Genomic DNA, 16,674 nt, shown 5'->3' with positions numbered 1-16,674 from the left:
CGCAGACAACACTCAACTAATACTTTCTCTTACTGAGGACCCCTCAAATGTCAAAACAAACTTCTGCAACGTCATGGCCAATGTAGTCAAATGGATGAGAGACAACTGCCCCAAACCCAATTCCAACAAACCAGCAGTACTGTTCTTCAAGAAGAACACCTCTGCATGGGATCACAGCTGGTGACCAACATAACTTGGACCAACACACACAACAACACAACCTTGGCATAACCTTTAACAGCCAACTGATCATGAAATGACAAGACAACGAGGTTGCCTCCTGCTTCCACACTCTTCAAATGCTCCGCAGAGTCTTCAGATGGATCCCAATTAACACCTGAAAGTCCTCGTCACCAGCCGCACCCTCGAATAAGGCAACGCTCTCTATGCCTTTATTTTCACCCAGCTCCTCAGAAGACTCCAGACCATAGAGAACAGTGCAGCCAGACTCATCATGGACATCCTAAAATCCCCACCCCCTACGTCAGAAATCTCCACTGGCTCCCCATCCAGAAGAGATGCCAGTTTAAGATCCTCATGCTCAGCTACAAAGCCCTACACAATAAATGATCAACCTACATCAACCACCGACTGAACTTCCATCTACCCTCAAGATACCAGTGCTACACCTCACACGCATCCATCACAGCCACAGGGGGCTCCTACATTGCCAGCAACACCTGGAACGATCAGCCCATCCATTACCGAACAGCACCCTCCCTGGTCGAGTCTGCCCTCCCAGAATTTTGGCAGACCTCTCCAATCAGCTAGCCTCTGAAATCTCTTCCCTATTTAATTTATCTATTGATACATCCATCAGGGTGGAAGGCAGCTCAGGTCAGACCTATTAGAAAAATGGGCAATTTGGCATCGACCAATCTTAGCAATTATCAACCCATTTTGCTACTCCCTTAACTGGGGAAGCTGTTTGAGAGAATTATAAACAAACAACTTATGGAATATCTAGAGGCTAATATGATTTTAGATCCATCACAGTCTGGCTTTAGACCTTCTCACAGTACAGAGACAGCTCTAGAAGCAGTCACTGACCACATCAGATGCTCTCTCGATGCTAATATATAGTCTATGTTGGTGCTGCTGGACTTGTGAACAGCATTTGATACTGTGTCTCATTCTAGGTTACTCAGTAGGCTGCATGAGATTGACATTCACAGAAAAGGCTACAATGGCTTGCTGATTTCCTCTCCAACAGGACTCAAACTGTTATTCTGGGCTCCTATAAGTATTGTACTATGATGGTGGTCAGGAGGGTACATCAGGGCTCAGGTCTCAGCCCAACTCTTATTAACATATGTGTTGCCCCGCTATCAAAGTTGTCAGGGACTTCAGCTTTGACATTATATTGTACCAGATAACACACAGCTACTAATCTCCTTTGACAAAAATCTGGTCGAAATGAAAGAATCTATTTCTGCTGGGATGAAGGAAATAGTTATATGGATTACTGAAGACTGTCTTCAGCTAAATGCAGGAAATAAGAAGATTAGGCGGTTTGGGAAGGCCCAACTGCTCTGGAAGCCTGACTGGTGGCCCCCAGAACTTGGTATAGCTCCTTCACAAAAACTGGTAGTTAAAAACTGGAGTACAGCTGGATCAATCTCTTACCATGAAAGAGCAGGTTTTGTCCATTGTGGGCTCATGCTTCCACATCATGATGTGTTTGATGTGAGGAGCCTTTCCTTTATTACTACTCTCAGCAAAAAAAACTTTGGTCCAGGCTTTGGTCATCAGTGGTTTGGATTATGGTACTGTGCTTTTGGCCAACATATATAAGGGACCCCCTCTTTAAGTACTTTGGGCCAGGGAAAAGAGAGGAACACAATATCATAACAAAGATTATTTCCCTTGTGGCCTAAATTTCTTTACCAATGTTATGTCATCTCTACTTTCAAAAAAGTCATTCAAAACATGGCAAACGCACTTGTTTATTTCATATTTATACTTTTTTTATTATTTATTCTTCTTTTACTCTTTTGCAAAATTACTTTTTATACTTTTTTTCTCATATATAAATTCACTATATTTGCATCTCATAACAATTTGAATCAGCACATATATATAATTAGCAATGCATATGTGAACAATAAAAAATATACACAAAATACCATACAGAGAACACATCTAAACAATCTCACACATTTGTCATACATACACTATCATTCACCCAAAATACACTCTTTATTCGATGTCTAAGGAGTCACAGGTCTTTATGTGAACTGTCGCACTAGGTCGATGCGTTTTGGTGGGCTCAGCCCACCTTCCTCAGGACCTTTTGACAGAAAAAAGCTCGTCACAACAGTTTGTAGACTCTGTATGCATATCTGTAATTATAAATAGAGTATAATGTATCTATACCATTATCATTCAAGAAAAACAGACAGTTACATTATGACTTAAAAGAACATCATTCATCTATGTCGGTATCACTTTATGAAGGACAACCAATTCTACATAGCACATTTCATTTTTCATTTACTTTTCTTGGTCATTGCTTTGTTATTGTCACAAGCTAACACTGACCAAGCTAAATGCTTACATAAGTAGCGAGGGCTTCCCCAGGCACACTCTGATTTGGGGAAACTATACATTAAGATCAATACTTATGCAGAGGGTGAACTCTAAGACTTTTTGGTTAAGGGAGAGATTAAGAAAGAGAAGAGAGGTCATCAGTGGTTTGGATTATGGTACTGCGTTCTTGGCCTCAACAAATGCTAGCTAAACTACAGGTGGTACAGAACACTGCCGTTTGTCTCATCTGTAATCCCCCTGTTTAGCCACATCATCCCCTCTTTTTCATGCATTACACTGGTTACCGGTGAGAAACAGACTTATCTGTAAGGTCTGCTGTCTAAACCACAAAGCGCTGTTTGGGGAATGGCCTTCCTATAAATCTTCAAAGCTTACTCGCTATTCCCCTTCAAGACTATTAGGATCTTGCGACAAAGCTCTGCTCACTGTTCCAAGGGTTAGAAAGTCCCATTCAGGGGGCAAGTCATTTTATTTCCTAGCCCAGTTTTATTGGAAAAAGCTGCCTCTTCAATCTGAAACTCCATGGATCATTTCCAGTTCATAAAATTGCTTGAGACTAGCCTATTCTGACTATGTTACTTCCTGCCTGCTAACCTGGGGTTCGCGCCGAGATACCCCTCCCGTGGTGATTCGTGAGCATTTTAAATCAAAATAACATAACATAACAGTGCTGCACTATACAAATACTGATACTGATGTAACATCACATGAGAGGAACATTGAGAAATATTTGTATATGTCACTCTTGCATATGTACAGAACATGATGTATGGAATGGTGCATGCTGTGTATGTTGGGGATATGTTTGTAGCATGGGGATTAGTGCTGCATGATGGTTGTGCATATCACAAAACAAACATACATATCAGACATTTTTGGAGCTGGTACTTACCCTGAAGCCACATGTTACCAAATTCTCCCACTGCCATCCTCCGGGCAAGAGGTGACCTACAGAATACATAACTGTCATGGGTACTACCTACAAAGACTGCATGCACATCAGAACAGCTACCACTGGCATCACAGTGACACTTCATATTAATATAGTGCTAGCTGTGTCTATTGCAGAAGATGTGTGCATTGTGGCAAGAGGCCTGAAGATCCCCATAGGTGCAATCAATTGTACCCAGCACACGCGAGAAGCTGGAAAAGAGGTAGAAATCCCTAAATACCCTTTGCCTCCTGGCCAGTGTATAGGGCAATTGTATGTGGAAAAGGGCTCTTTTATTGATGCAGCTCAGTACCTGATACAAGCATCAGAACTGGCATGCCTGAGAGATGCCCACAGAGTCACTGGATACCCCTGGAATGACACAGTAGCAATAAAATAGAGAGCTGCTAGGATCTTGACAAAGGCTGGGATGGCATGGGAGCGGCTGGTCACAGAGTCTAGATCCTGCTCCCACTCCCAAACAATCTCCAAGATGGCATCAGGGGAAAACAGTATCTGGCCCTAACATCTTGGCTGAGCAACCCAAAGAGGTTTATCCTTTGTCTAACAATCCTCAATTCTCTCCTACTCCTCTAATCATCCTGTCACATGGCAAGGGGGAAAAACAACAAACACATTCATCAATATGCTAAAAGGTCAGAAATGATGGCTTTGTGTCAGCTCTGCTTTTAAATTTGCAACAAGGCTGGGATTTGCTGTTTGGCTGAGGTGTTTCACCTGGAACTGGTTGGGGGAATGTAGTCACTAACACAGGTGTGTTAGGGTGAAAGCAAACTTCTTTTGCCCCTATTGAGGAGATTCTGCCCCTAGTGCGAAGATATTGCCCCGACTGCAAAGATTCCGGCCCAAATGTGTAAACTCCACCCATCTGCGGATATTGCACCTGGGTGCGGACGTAAAGATACTACTCGTAAATGCCCTCCGTGAATACCAAAAGTCGTAAACTTAGAGTTCTGATCTAGGTTTAACTTTGTGAATACTGAAAGTCATAAATTTTGACTTTTGGCCTAAATTTACTTTTGTGAATTAGGACTAATGAATAGGCAGTGTACATAATCAACATTTCATTGTATCTGCAATAGCTCCCAGGAAGAAGGGACATCAATCCATTTAATTAGTGACCAATTATCTACAGGCTTTCCAGCTACACGAAGCCCCGTAATGTGACACATATAGGAAATAATATCAGGATATGTTCACATTTCTTACCTAACAAAACTGCTCATGAATCCCCAAATTTTAACACTACCTCATTCAACCAGACAATCTCACTCTCATACACATTCATTTTGCACATTTCCTCCAACCAGATGGTATAGGAACTGATGATGCTTTCCAATGTCTCCTTTTAGCCACCTGTGAATCCTTTGCTGCACATCTTCTAATGTGCAAGGGAAAACAATGTAGGCCATCAAAGTCATGAAGTAGAGCAAAGAAGGCTGTCAAGCTCTCCCTTTGATCCCAAAATATGTCTTTCTATCTTGACCCACGAATGGACGTCCTGTTAAGTCCATAATAAATAAACAGCAGGAGCCAGAAGTTGAGCCAGCCAATAAGATTTCATAATATGTTGTAGTCGTATTCTAGAACTACTTTTGTCTGAATGTAATTTTGCACTCAACAGTCTTGGTCTATCCCCACTTCATATAATAGTATGAATTTCTGAGCCAACTGTCGTGAGTAGTGATCTCAGGAGTTTTAGCAGTAGTAAACCAAACACATAGTTGAATCTAGGGGCAACAGTCATTTTAACCCTTTCCATGCTCATGACGAGCTCAGCTCGTCATGATGCACGGTTGAGCTGTGCTGGTGACGAGCTGAGCTCGTCATGAAAGAATGGAAATAATCAAAAGTCAGCACAGGAGGGGAAAACACCTAGCAGCCAAGGTGTTAATAAGTTGTACTCTTCCCCGGAGAGACATGTGCATGCCAGACAGTTTAAGAAAGTCAGGTTTCATTCTCAATTAAGGGCTGAATGTTGGCATGCACCATATTTTCTAGACCCTGATTCAGAGGGAAATCCAGATATTTCAGTTGTGATGGAGTACATTGAGAAGATCAGTTGCCAATGGACGCCTTTGTTTTGGTAACTGTCATAGGCAGGGCTTCACATTTTGACCAGTTGATCTTATAGCCTGAGGCCTGAGAAAAATGGCTAATCATGGTTATCAGACCTGTGTGGTAAATTTAAATTACCTATACTTAATTTATGCGGTAAAGTTCAATAAGAATAACTCAGTCAGAAATAAGAGGCAGAATCCGTGGTATTTGAGGTTTTAAAAGGGGTTTTATTCCTTAAAAAGGAATTGGTTATATGGTTCGAACCATGGCAAATCGCATTCCGTCACCACGAAGGTTCGGGAAGGGACAGACAATACTTTATTGACAAGTTATCATATATATAGTCAATGCATTACAGTAAAGACAGATGCAGGAGGCGTAACAGCTGAAAGGAGAGATAAGAATACACATACGTAATGAAAAAGGCGTTACAATAGGCGTGCATGAGGGCATGTACTAGAAACGTCATTATGAGATGTCACATGTGGGTGTGTCCATAAGAGAATCCTGCAGTGTCAGCAGAAATATATGGCAGAGATGCGCGCGCAGCAGCATGACGTGTAATTGACGTGGAACTGGAGGGTGAAGGGGACTTGACATTTAGCCTTACATGAGGAGACAGAAGTCTGGGGTGTCAGAACAACCTAATCCCAAATTGCATCTAATATCTTGTGTTTAAGGAACTGTATTATCTGGAAGGAAAGGTCTCTCGGGCAAAAGGCTATTCTATACTGACTGCTAGTGCGTGCATATGCGTCTACGTGTCTACATGAGATGCGAGGGGGCATGGGCCTACCATGGTATCAGGAGCTATGAATTACTTGCATGGAGACAGTGAGGCCGGGCCCTTTGCTCTGCAGCTGGGAAGGATGTTTTCCTAAACTACTAGACAGGAATGTATTTTCGAGGAGCGGAGCAGATAACTTGAAGGCAAAATACCGTTTTGGCAGGCAACAGGCCGAGCCAGGCACCGTTAGCCGTGCAGGAAGTAAGACAAAGGTCATGGATACAAATGCTCATTCAGGCTGGAGCATTCAGAGGCAGAAAGCAGGAAAGGACTCGATGACAGAAATCAGGGCCTAACTCGCCTGAGCCAGGGGAAAACGTGAAAAGTGCACCATGAAAAGACGTTGGCAAGGCACACTTAGGAACGGAATATCCGACCCATTCATGGTGGATCTGAAAGAGGACATATTAACGTTGGACGCAAATGTATTTGCGTCTTCATAGCTGGCACAGAAGGGAAGTTACATGCACTTTAAGCTCGTACATGGAGACGGTGGGGTACACAATAGGGAACATTTCTGACCATAAAAATTTATATTTCCTCACCTGGGTAGATTTTGGTGGAGAGGACAGAGTAACTAGTATATTGTCTGCATAGTAAAACGCTTTCTGTTCACCCACCTCCTATTATTTCCCTATAATTTGGGAACCGCATTGTATTGCAATGGCCAGTCGTTCCAGTGCTATCATAAATAGCAGGGGTAGAGGGGCAGCCCCAGTGCTTAATTTGCACCTGTGGTTTCCGGTAATCGCCACCGGTACTTAATTGTTTGTTGAATTTGAGATGAGCACAACAACAGTTATTTATTAATTCAAAATACATTAAAAATTACTAATGCCTACTGCTAAAACGTATCTTAAAGCTTTGGGGTCCTGGAATAGTCTGAAATTGTAAATGTAATTGTATTGCATTTGTATTTATGCAGTGCTTACTATCCCTGACGACGTGCTGAGGCACTTTTCGGTGAGTAGCGTGATACTCCGGACCCAAAAAGGATTAGTGGTGCATTAGTATGGGGAAATATATGTTAATTTGAGCGTTGGACATTTAAGGCTTTTAGTTGGATTAAATGAGATAATGCAGGGATAGAAGAGGGAAAGGTCTAGAAAGTGTTATTTGAGAGATCACAGTAGTAATATGAGGTTTGTAACGAGTCAAAGGAGGGATACACAAGGGAAGAATTAAGACAGGTTTGCTTGAGAGATCATAGCAGTAAAAGGAGGTTTCAGGAGAGTCAAGGAGGGAAAGCAGGGGGAAGAGTCTAGAAAGGTTTATTTTGGAGACCATAGTAGTAGAATTAGGTTTGGGGTGAGTTAGAGAGTGGAGGTAGAGAATACATTGAGAGAGGTATTGAGCGAGACAGAGTAGTGCATTGGAGAGAGTCAATGTTTTTTTCTACAGTAGATATAGATACATAACTACCTTGAATGGGTTTACATGTGTGAGGTCGATAATATATATAGGGAGTTTTATTGTCACACTTGTAGGAGTGTGATGGATAGTAGTTGTGTTGGTACTGTTGTTGGCAGCCCTGGCAGGGGCAGTGAGTAGTGTGAGCTGCAGTAGGCTCCTCACAAGGGCCCTGGCACTTAATGCTTTACAAAAAAAGCACTGGGCATACCTGTTGAATAAAAGGCTGAACTTGGAAAAATGGAGATATATTGCATCCGCAATTCACCAATGCTGCAGAATTAACATATAGAAGTTTGACTTTCCTTATAAAGGATTCCCCTAGTCCCTTTCTTCTCATGGTCTCCAACAAATACGACTTTCAACCCAGGAGAATGCCTTCTCGACGGCATCTAAATATATTTGTATCTTTTAATCCTTATCCTGACACATCTTCCATAACATAGGGTAAATAGTCTTCAGGGTGGTTAGTCGATGAGCACCTTGGTGCTAAGTCCACCTGACTCAGATGTATCAATCAATCAAACAATCAGGATTTACAAAGCATGGCTAATCACCCAATAAGATATACAGGCGCTTGCAGACCCAAGAGGCTTATTCAAACAGCAATGTGTTGAAGGCCATTTGGAATTCAAGAAGTGAGGTGATGGTTCTGAGGTGTGTGAGGAGACTGCTCCAGGTTTTTTATGTGATGTGGGAGAAGGAGCGTCCTCCATGTCAGTTTCGGTAGAGGCAGGAGTATAAGCAAGTGAAAGAGAGGTGGAGCATAATCTTCTCAATGGTTGGTGGCAGTTCAGGTGGTGGTTAATGCAGAGCCTTGTGTGTGTGGGTCAGCAGCTTGAATTGGCATCTCTTCCGTACAGGGAGTCAATAGAGTTTTCTGAGGTGGGGTTTGATGTGGGTTTGCCAGGGAAGGCCAAGTATGAATCTGGCTGCGGTGTTCTGTAAGGTCTGAAGTCGCTGTAGAAGGTGTGCAACGATTCCTATGTAGAGGGCATTGCCGTAGTCCAGTCATGTGGTAATTCGGGCTTGTGTCACATTGCATCTCGTGTGTAGGGGTAGCCACTTGAAGATCTTACATAGTCAAGTCAAGTCAAGTCAAAAAGATTTATATAGCGCGCTACATACCCAGAGGGTCTCAAGGCGCTTATGGAGGGGTGGGGAATTACTTGTCGAATATCCAAGTTTTAAGTTGCTTTCTGAATGCTAGGTGGTTCTGAGTAAGGCGAAGGTGAGTGGGAAGGGAGTTCCAAGTTTTAGCTGCCAGGTAGGAGAAGGATCTGCCTCCCATGGTTGTTTTGTTGATGCGAGGTACAGTGGCAAGAGCTTGGTTGGAGGAACGTAGCTGACGGGAGGGGGTGTAGAAGGACAGTCGTGTGTTGAGGCATTCAGGTCCAAGTTCGTAGAGTGCTTTGTGTGCGTGGGTTAGGAGGCGGAAAGTAATCCTTTTATTTACGGGGAGCCAGTGGAGGGTTTTTAGATGACCAGAGATGTGTTCTTTACGTGGGATGTCTAGTATGAGCCTGGCAGAGGCGTTCTGGATGCGTTGGAGTTTTTTCTGGAGTTTTGCGGTGGTACCGGCGTAGAGGGTGTTTCCGTAGTCCAGGCGGCTAGTGACCAGTGCGTGGGTGACCGTTTTACGAGTTTTGGTGGGGATCCATCGAAATGTTTTTTTGAGCATGCGAAGAATCTTGAAACAAGACGAAGAAACGGCGTTGACTTGTCTGGTCATCGAGAGTGAGGAGTCCAGGATGATGCCCAGGTTCCGTGCGTGGTCTGTCGGGATGGGTGCCTTTCCAAGGGCCTCTGGCCACCAAGAGTCATCCCAGGCGGAGGGGGAGGTGCCTAAGATGAGGACTTCTGTTTTGTCGGAGTTCAGTTTCAGACGGCTGTGCTTCATCCACTCAGCTACTTCTTTCATTCCTTCGTGTAAGTTGGTTTTGGCGGTGTTAGGGTCTTTGGTGAGAGAGAGGATCAGTTGAGTGTCGTCAGCGTAGGGGATGATGTTGAGGTTGTGTTGGCGAACGATGGTCGCAAGGGGGCTCATGTATACGTTGAAGAGGGTGGGGCTGAGAGAAGATCCTTGTGGCACGCCACAAATGACTTCAGTGGACTCTGACTTGAATGGTGGGAGGCGGACTCTCTGGGTTCTTCCGGTGAGGAACGAAGTGATCCATTCCAGTGCTCTTCCTTGGATTCCGACGTTTCTGAGGCGCTGTAGAAGGGTGCTATGACAGACTGTGTCGAAGGCTGCGGAGAGGTCGAGGAGGATGAGGGCGACTGTGTCTCCGTTGTCCAGTAGAGATCGAATGTCGTCAGTTGCAGCGATGAGAGCGGTCTCAGTGCTGTGTTTGGCTCGGAAGCCGGACTGTGAGGAGTCGAGGGATTTGTTGGTTTCGAGGAATGCGGCGAGCTGGTTGTTGACCGCTTTCTCGATGACTTTGGCAGGGAATGGAAGGAGTGAGATAGGGCGGTAGTTTTTGAGTTCGGTGGGGTCAGCTGTGGGTTTCTTCAGAAGGGCGCTGAGTTCGGCATGTTTCCAGCTTTCCGGGAAGGTTGCGGAGTTGAGGGAGCAGTTGATGACGTCTCGGAGGTGCGGTGCAATAATGGAGTCTGCTTTGTTAAAGATGTGGTGAGGGCATGGGTCTGTGGGGGATCCTGAGTGGATAGAGTTCATCAGACGGATGGTGTCCTCAGTGGAGATAGGCTTCCAGTCGTTGAGGATGTTCAGGGGGGGTGGGGGTCCTGAAGGGGGCTGGGAGGGTTGGTCTTCGGGTCGGTTGTCGAAGCTGTTGTGGATGTCTGCAATTTTGTTGTGGAAGAATGAGGCTAGGGAGTCGCAGAGGGCTTGTGAGGGGGTGATGTTGTTGGAGTTGGCCGAGGGGTTGGTAAATTCCTTGACGATGTTGAATAATTCCTTACTGTTGTGGGCGTTGTTATCTAGTCTGTCCTTGAAGGCGGCTTTTTTGGCGGTCCGGATCAGTTGGTGGTGTATGCGGGTGGCGTTTTTAAAGGTGTCCTTGGTGCTGGTGGTTGGGTCTTTTTTCCAGGCCTTCTCAAGGGAGCAGCAGAGTTTCTTGGATTTCTTAAGATCATCGTTGAACCAGGAGGCCTTCTTGCTGCCTAGTTTGATTTGTCGTTTTTTCAGTGGTGCTAAGATGTCGGCGCTGTTGGATAACCATTGTGTGAGGTTGGTGGCTGCTTGGTCTGGGTTTGAAGAGTGGGCTGGGGGGTTTAGAAGAAGCGATGAGGAGATCTGGTCGATGGTGATTTTGTTCCAGTTTCTTTGCAGAGTGGGTTGGGGGTGGTTGTTGGAAGTCGGTTTGTTGTAGGTGAAGTGAACGCAGCTGTGGTCAGTCCAAAGGAGAGCTGTGGTGTGGCTGAAGGAGACATGTTTGCTGGAGGTGAAGATAGGGTCGAGTGTGTGACCTGCGATGTGGGTGGGGGTGGTGACAAGTTGTTTAAGTCCGAGGTTGGCGAGGTTGTCCAAAAGGGTGGTGGTGTTGCGGTCGTTGTTTTTTTCAAGGTGAAAGTTGAGGTCGCCCAAAAGGATGTAATCCTCGGAGGGGAGCGCGTGTGGAGTGATGAAGTCCGTGATGTCTTCACTAAACTTTGCGCGGGGTCCTGGTGGCCTGTAAAGGAGGGTGCCTCTGAGTGTGGTTTTGGGGTCGATGTGGATCTGGAAGTGAAGGTGTTCAGAGTTGGCGAGGTTGACGTCTGAACTGGTAGAGATGCGGATGGATTTCTTATGGACGATAGCGATACCTCCTCCTGGGTGGCCGGTACGATCCTTGCGTATGATCTTATAGTCTTCTGGGATGGCAATGGTGATGTCTGGGGCAGAAGAGGCGTTCATCCATATTTCTGTTAGGAAGGCGACGTCCGGAGAGATGGTGTCTAGTAGATTCCAGAGGTCAATGGCGTGCCTGTGGACCGATCGGGTGTTGAGCAAGATGCACTGTAGGTGGTTGGGGTCGGATATCTGTTGTGTGATCGTAGCGGAGTTGTTGTCGGTGCCGTTGAATTTGCAGGAGTTGCATGAGAAAGGTCCGTGGGTGTGTCCAGGAGTGGCTTGGACGCAGTTGGGGGAGCGGCCGGGGTTAAGGGCTAGGAGGGTGGTGGCATCGTAAGTAATGCGGGAGGGGAGGGCATTGCGAGGACCAGGGGGTCTGGCGCTGGGCACGGTCCAGGCGCGGACGGGCGTAGACGGGCTTACCTTTGGCGCACCTTCGGCGCGACTGGGGCGCGATCGCTGCGCGTGACCGCTGCGCGGAAGGTCATCTGTCATATATGGATGGTGGAAAGGGGGAGGGGCGAGGGCGGTTCAGTTGATAGGCGGGCGGGCTCACGAGGGCGCAGACCGAGGACAACAACCAAATAAACAAGATGGCAGTGGGGGGAGGGCAGAGCACAGCGCCGGGGGTAAAACGTGCACTAAAGTTGATTTAATGGCAGCGGAAGCGAGGCGGATCAGCGCCCAGAGCAATACAATACAGACAAACTTATTTTAAAAATACTATACAGTTGCAGCAGAAGCGAGGCGAAGCAGCGCCCAGAGCAATACAATACGGACACACTTTTAAAAATGCAATACAGTTGCAGCAGAAGCGAGGCGAAGCAGCGCCCAAAGCACTACAATACAGTCAGCTTTTACGATACCAGGTCTCGCCAGGGAGACTGGGGAGCGACCTCTCACCAAGCAGCAATGAGGGGATCACAGCGCTTCCAGGTACGGGAGCGCTGTAAGTACACAGTGGGAGGGCGGTTCAGCTGGGAGGCGGGGCGGGCTCACGAGGACGCAGACCGAGGACAACAACCAAATAAACAAGGTGGCAGTGGGGGGAGGGCAGAGCACAGCGCCGGGGGTAAACGCGCACTAAAGTTGATTTAATGGCAGCAGAAGCGAGGCGGATCAGCGCCCAGAGCAATACAATACAGACAAACTTATTTTAAAAATACTATACAGTTGCAGCAGAAGCGAGGCGAAGCAGCGCCCAGAGCAATACAATACGGACACACTTTTAAATATGCAATACAGTTGCAGCAGAAGCGAGGCGAAGCAGCGCCCAAAGCACTACAATACAGTCAGCTTTTACGATACCAGGTCTCGCCAGGGAGACTGGGGAGCGACCTCTCACCAAGCAGCAATGAGGGGATCACAGCGCTTCCAGGTACGGGAGCGCTGTAAGTACACAGTGGGAGGGCGGTTCAGCTGGGAGGTGGGGCGGGCTCACGAGGACGCAGACCGAGGACAACAACCAAATAAACAAGATGGCAGTGGGGGGAGGGCAGAGCACAGCGCCGGGGGTAAACGCGCACTAAAGTTGATTTAATGGCAGCGGAAGCGAGGCGGATCAGCGCCCAGAGCAATACAATACAGACAAACTTATTTTAAAAATACTATACAGTTGCAGCAGAAGCGAGGCGAAGCAGTGCCCAGAGCAATATAATACGGACACACTTTTAACTATGCAATACAGTTGCAGCAGAAGCGAGGCGAAGCAGCGCCCAAAGCACTACAATACAGTCAGCTTTTACGATACCAGGTCTCGCCAGGGAGACTGGGGAGCGACCTCTCACCAAGCAGCAATGAGGGGATCACCTAGCGTGCACAGAGTGAGGAAGCAGGTCGAAGTGACTGCCTTGATCTGTAATTTCATTGTGATCTTGTTGTAACTGATGATTCCAAGGTTTCTGGGATGGATGGGGGAGTGCCTTGCATGTCCTTGGTCTGATGGACACTAGGGGCCAGATGTGGGTAAGTATATTTTACCGACTCATAAATACCGAATTTTACTGATTCTGTATTTATGAATCTGTAAAATTGAAGGAGGGAGATTTAGGTAAATTCGGTAATTGAATTACCGAATCTGTAAAAATCAGTATTTACCGAATCGGTAAATACCGATTCGGTAATGCCCATTGATTCCTATGGGCCTTGAAGCCCATAGGAATCAATGGGCATTACCGAATCCGTATTTACCGATTCGGTAAATACCGAATCCTGCAAGGGTGCAGGGGGTGTCACTTTGACACCCTCTAGCACCCCAAATACAGGCATGTGTGCCATGTGGCACACAGACATGCCCTAATGGCATGTCTGTCTGTCACATGGCATAGGTGTGCATGCACACATGTGCATGCACACCTGGATTCGGTATTTTACCCCCCAATTGGATTGGGTGGTAAAATACCGAATCTGTAAGGCCTTTGGGACTCAGAAGAGTCCCACCTACATGTGGCAGTGACCGAATCGGTAAAAATACCGATTCTGTATTTTACCGATTCGGTAAATTTAACATCACAAATACCCATTTACCGGTCGTAATAGGTGAAATCGGCCGTTACCGGTCGGTAAATGGCCTCCTACATCTGGCCTCTAGAGTTGTTCCATGTGTTGCTGCTTTTGCCAAAGATCAGTACTTCCGTCTAGTCTGTGTTCAGCTGCAGGCAGTTGTTCTTTTTGCAGTCGGTGGCATTTGTCACGCATTTGTGAAACTTGGTTCTGGTGGTGGTGGGGTTGTCGGTAATTGAGAGGATGAGTTGGCTGTCATCTGCATAGAAAATTATGTTGAGAACATGGAATCTGACGATGTTGGCCAGCGGGGTCAGATATGCGTTGAACATGGGGCTGCGGGATGAGCCCTGGAGGACACCGCAGGTGATCGTCTTGGGTTCGGAGGTGGGAGTTGGATCCTCTGGGTTCTTCCGGTGAGGGAAGAAGTGTGTCCTTTTGGATGCTGATGTGGTGGAGTCTTTCGAGCAGTGTCTGGTGGGATATGGTGTCAAAGGCTACTGAGAGGTCAACGAGGATCAAAGCTACTGTTTCTCCTCCTGTTCTGTGGGCACAACATTTAAACATGTAATCCATGCTGTCAGTGTGAGTCAGCCACCAGGGGTCTTGTCGAGCATACTTTGACAATATGTCTTGCAAGAGCGCTCTGCCTCTATTGGGTCTAGTGTCCAGTCTATCTGACTGGTCAAGGTGCGGGTTGAGAACTGCATTCCAATCTCCACCAAGTAGGCCTTTCGGCTTGCCAAACATGTGGAGGAACCTAGATATATGCAGTAGAAGGTCCTGGTTATCCCCACTGGAGGGTACACTGAGCCAACTATCGAAGTTGCATCTTGAAGATTCAATTTTTGCAAATACATTTAATCCGTCAGTGTCAATCCATGTGTTTAAAAAGTGAGTTGGGAGGGACTGGTGTGTAAGAATGGCAAATTATTTCTTTCTGTGTCCTAATGGGGTGTATACGTCGGTACCAGAGTGTAATAGAGGGTATGGGTGAATCACACTCTATACCCATTCCCTTTTCAATCTGTCACAATCAATATCAGTGAGATGAGTTTCCTGTATAAAGGCAATGTCACAGCAGTGTGGTTTCATAAACATGAGTACTCTCTTTCCATTTGACATTACTAATCAGATCATTCACATTAGAAGAAACTATTTTTAGAGAAGATGACATAACTAACAACCAAGGACTGAATACAATTTGAGAATTGCAAACCGTGTGGGGGAGGCAGAGCAGCAGATATTTACTTTAGATAGTTCTATATGTGTATGCCCGCTAATGAGTACAGGCCAAAGCGGAGAGAACTGGGTGCCGGGGTCTCCTCAAGTGTCCTAGGAACTACGAGCAGAGGAATATCTATCATTATACTTAGGTAACACTAATCTTCTTTTTATTACCTAGCTGTCTATAGGTGGGTGGCTATACTGTGTAAGCATAACCTGATGGGAGAGCAATGCAAAACCTTAGCCATGGGACCTGTCATCCAGGTCCTGTGGGCCAACCAACATTGACCTTTATCTTTAGTTTAGGAATTCCACTGCCTCAGTTATGAGATAAAGCAAACACAAGGAGATGATGGACGGAGCACTGAAACTTTTCATACACTCAACCTCTGGGTTGAATCCATCATCGTTCTTTAGCTCACTTCACCACCTTAGTTCAGACCCAGCTATATGCAATTCAATCTTGACCCTGTGCCTCATGTGAACAGTCCAGCCGAACTGCCAAGCCAGGTCTTCCCTGAAACGGAAACAAGCATCCCGGGACTGGTTTTGGGTTAACACCCCTCATCAGCCAGGCTAGCTTGAATCCAGTTGCAAAGTGAGCAAGGGACCCACGTATGGGAATACCCTGCCAACTTAGAGGGAACAAAACAATTCAGGCTGGACTGTTCCTATGAGGCACATGGTCAAGACTGATTTGCATATAGCTGGGTCTGAACTGGGGTGGCGAATTTAGCTAAAGAATGATGATGGATTCAACCTAGATCTGTGATGGGGGTAAGTTTCTGAAAAGTTTCAGTGCTACGTTCATCATCTCCTTGTGTTTGCTCAGTTATGAGATATACACACTATTGATTCTCCAGTGTGTTTTGTATCAAGGAATGCCTCCAAAGTCTCAGGTTCATCATCTTCCATAGTATGTCCATTGATTGTTATCAGCATCATCGCGGGTCAAGTAAGCCGTAGTGTATTTCATATCTGCACATTCTCAATCTCAGCGAAAGGAATCTTTTCCGTTTGATGTTTGTGTCTTGTGAGTAATTAGCAGAGAAATACATCTGATGGGTCCCAACCATGTAGGCACCATGATTTTAGCTGCTGTGATGGCCTGTCGAGCCTATTGATGGGGCAGGAAACACACCAGTATTTGTCTTGGATGGCAAGTTTTCACTCTGAGTCTCTCTTTCATTGTGCCCTTTGCAATTCTGCCAGGGGATTGAGGGTGATTATTAGCATATCTAGATTGAAATCATACTTCTCTATTTACTTCAGGACTCATGAAATACAGACATTGTCCCTCCTGCGTCTGTCCTCGTGGTTGGTGATTTCTTGTGAAAAGATCATATGACTGGTCCCCATTCTACAGCATCTAACCTTTTCTCCACCTCTTCA

This window comes from Lissotriton vulgaris, chromosome 4_1, assembly GCF_964263255.1.
Source record: "Lissotriton vulgaris chromosome 4_1, aLisVul1.2, whole genome shotgun sequence".
Classification (NCBI taxonomy): domain Eukaryota; kingdom Metazoa; phylum Chordata; class Amphibia; order Caudata; family Salamandridae; genus Lissotriton; species Lissotriton vulgaris.
This window is presented reverse-complemented; position numbering follows the sequence as displayed.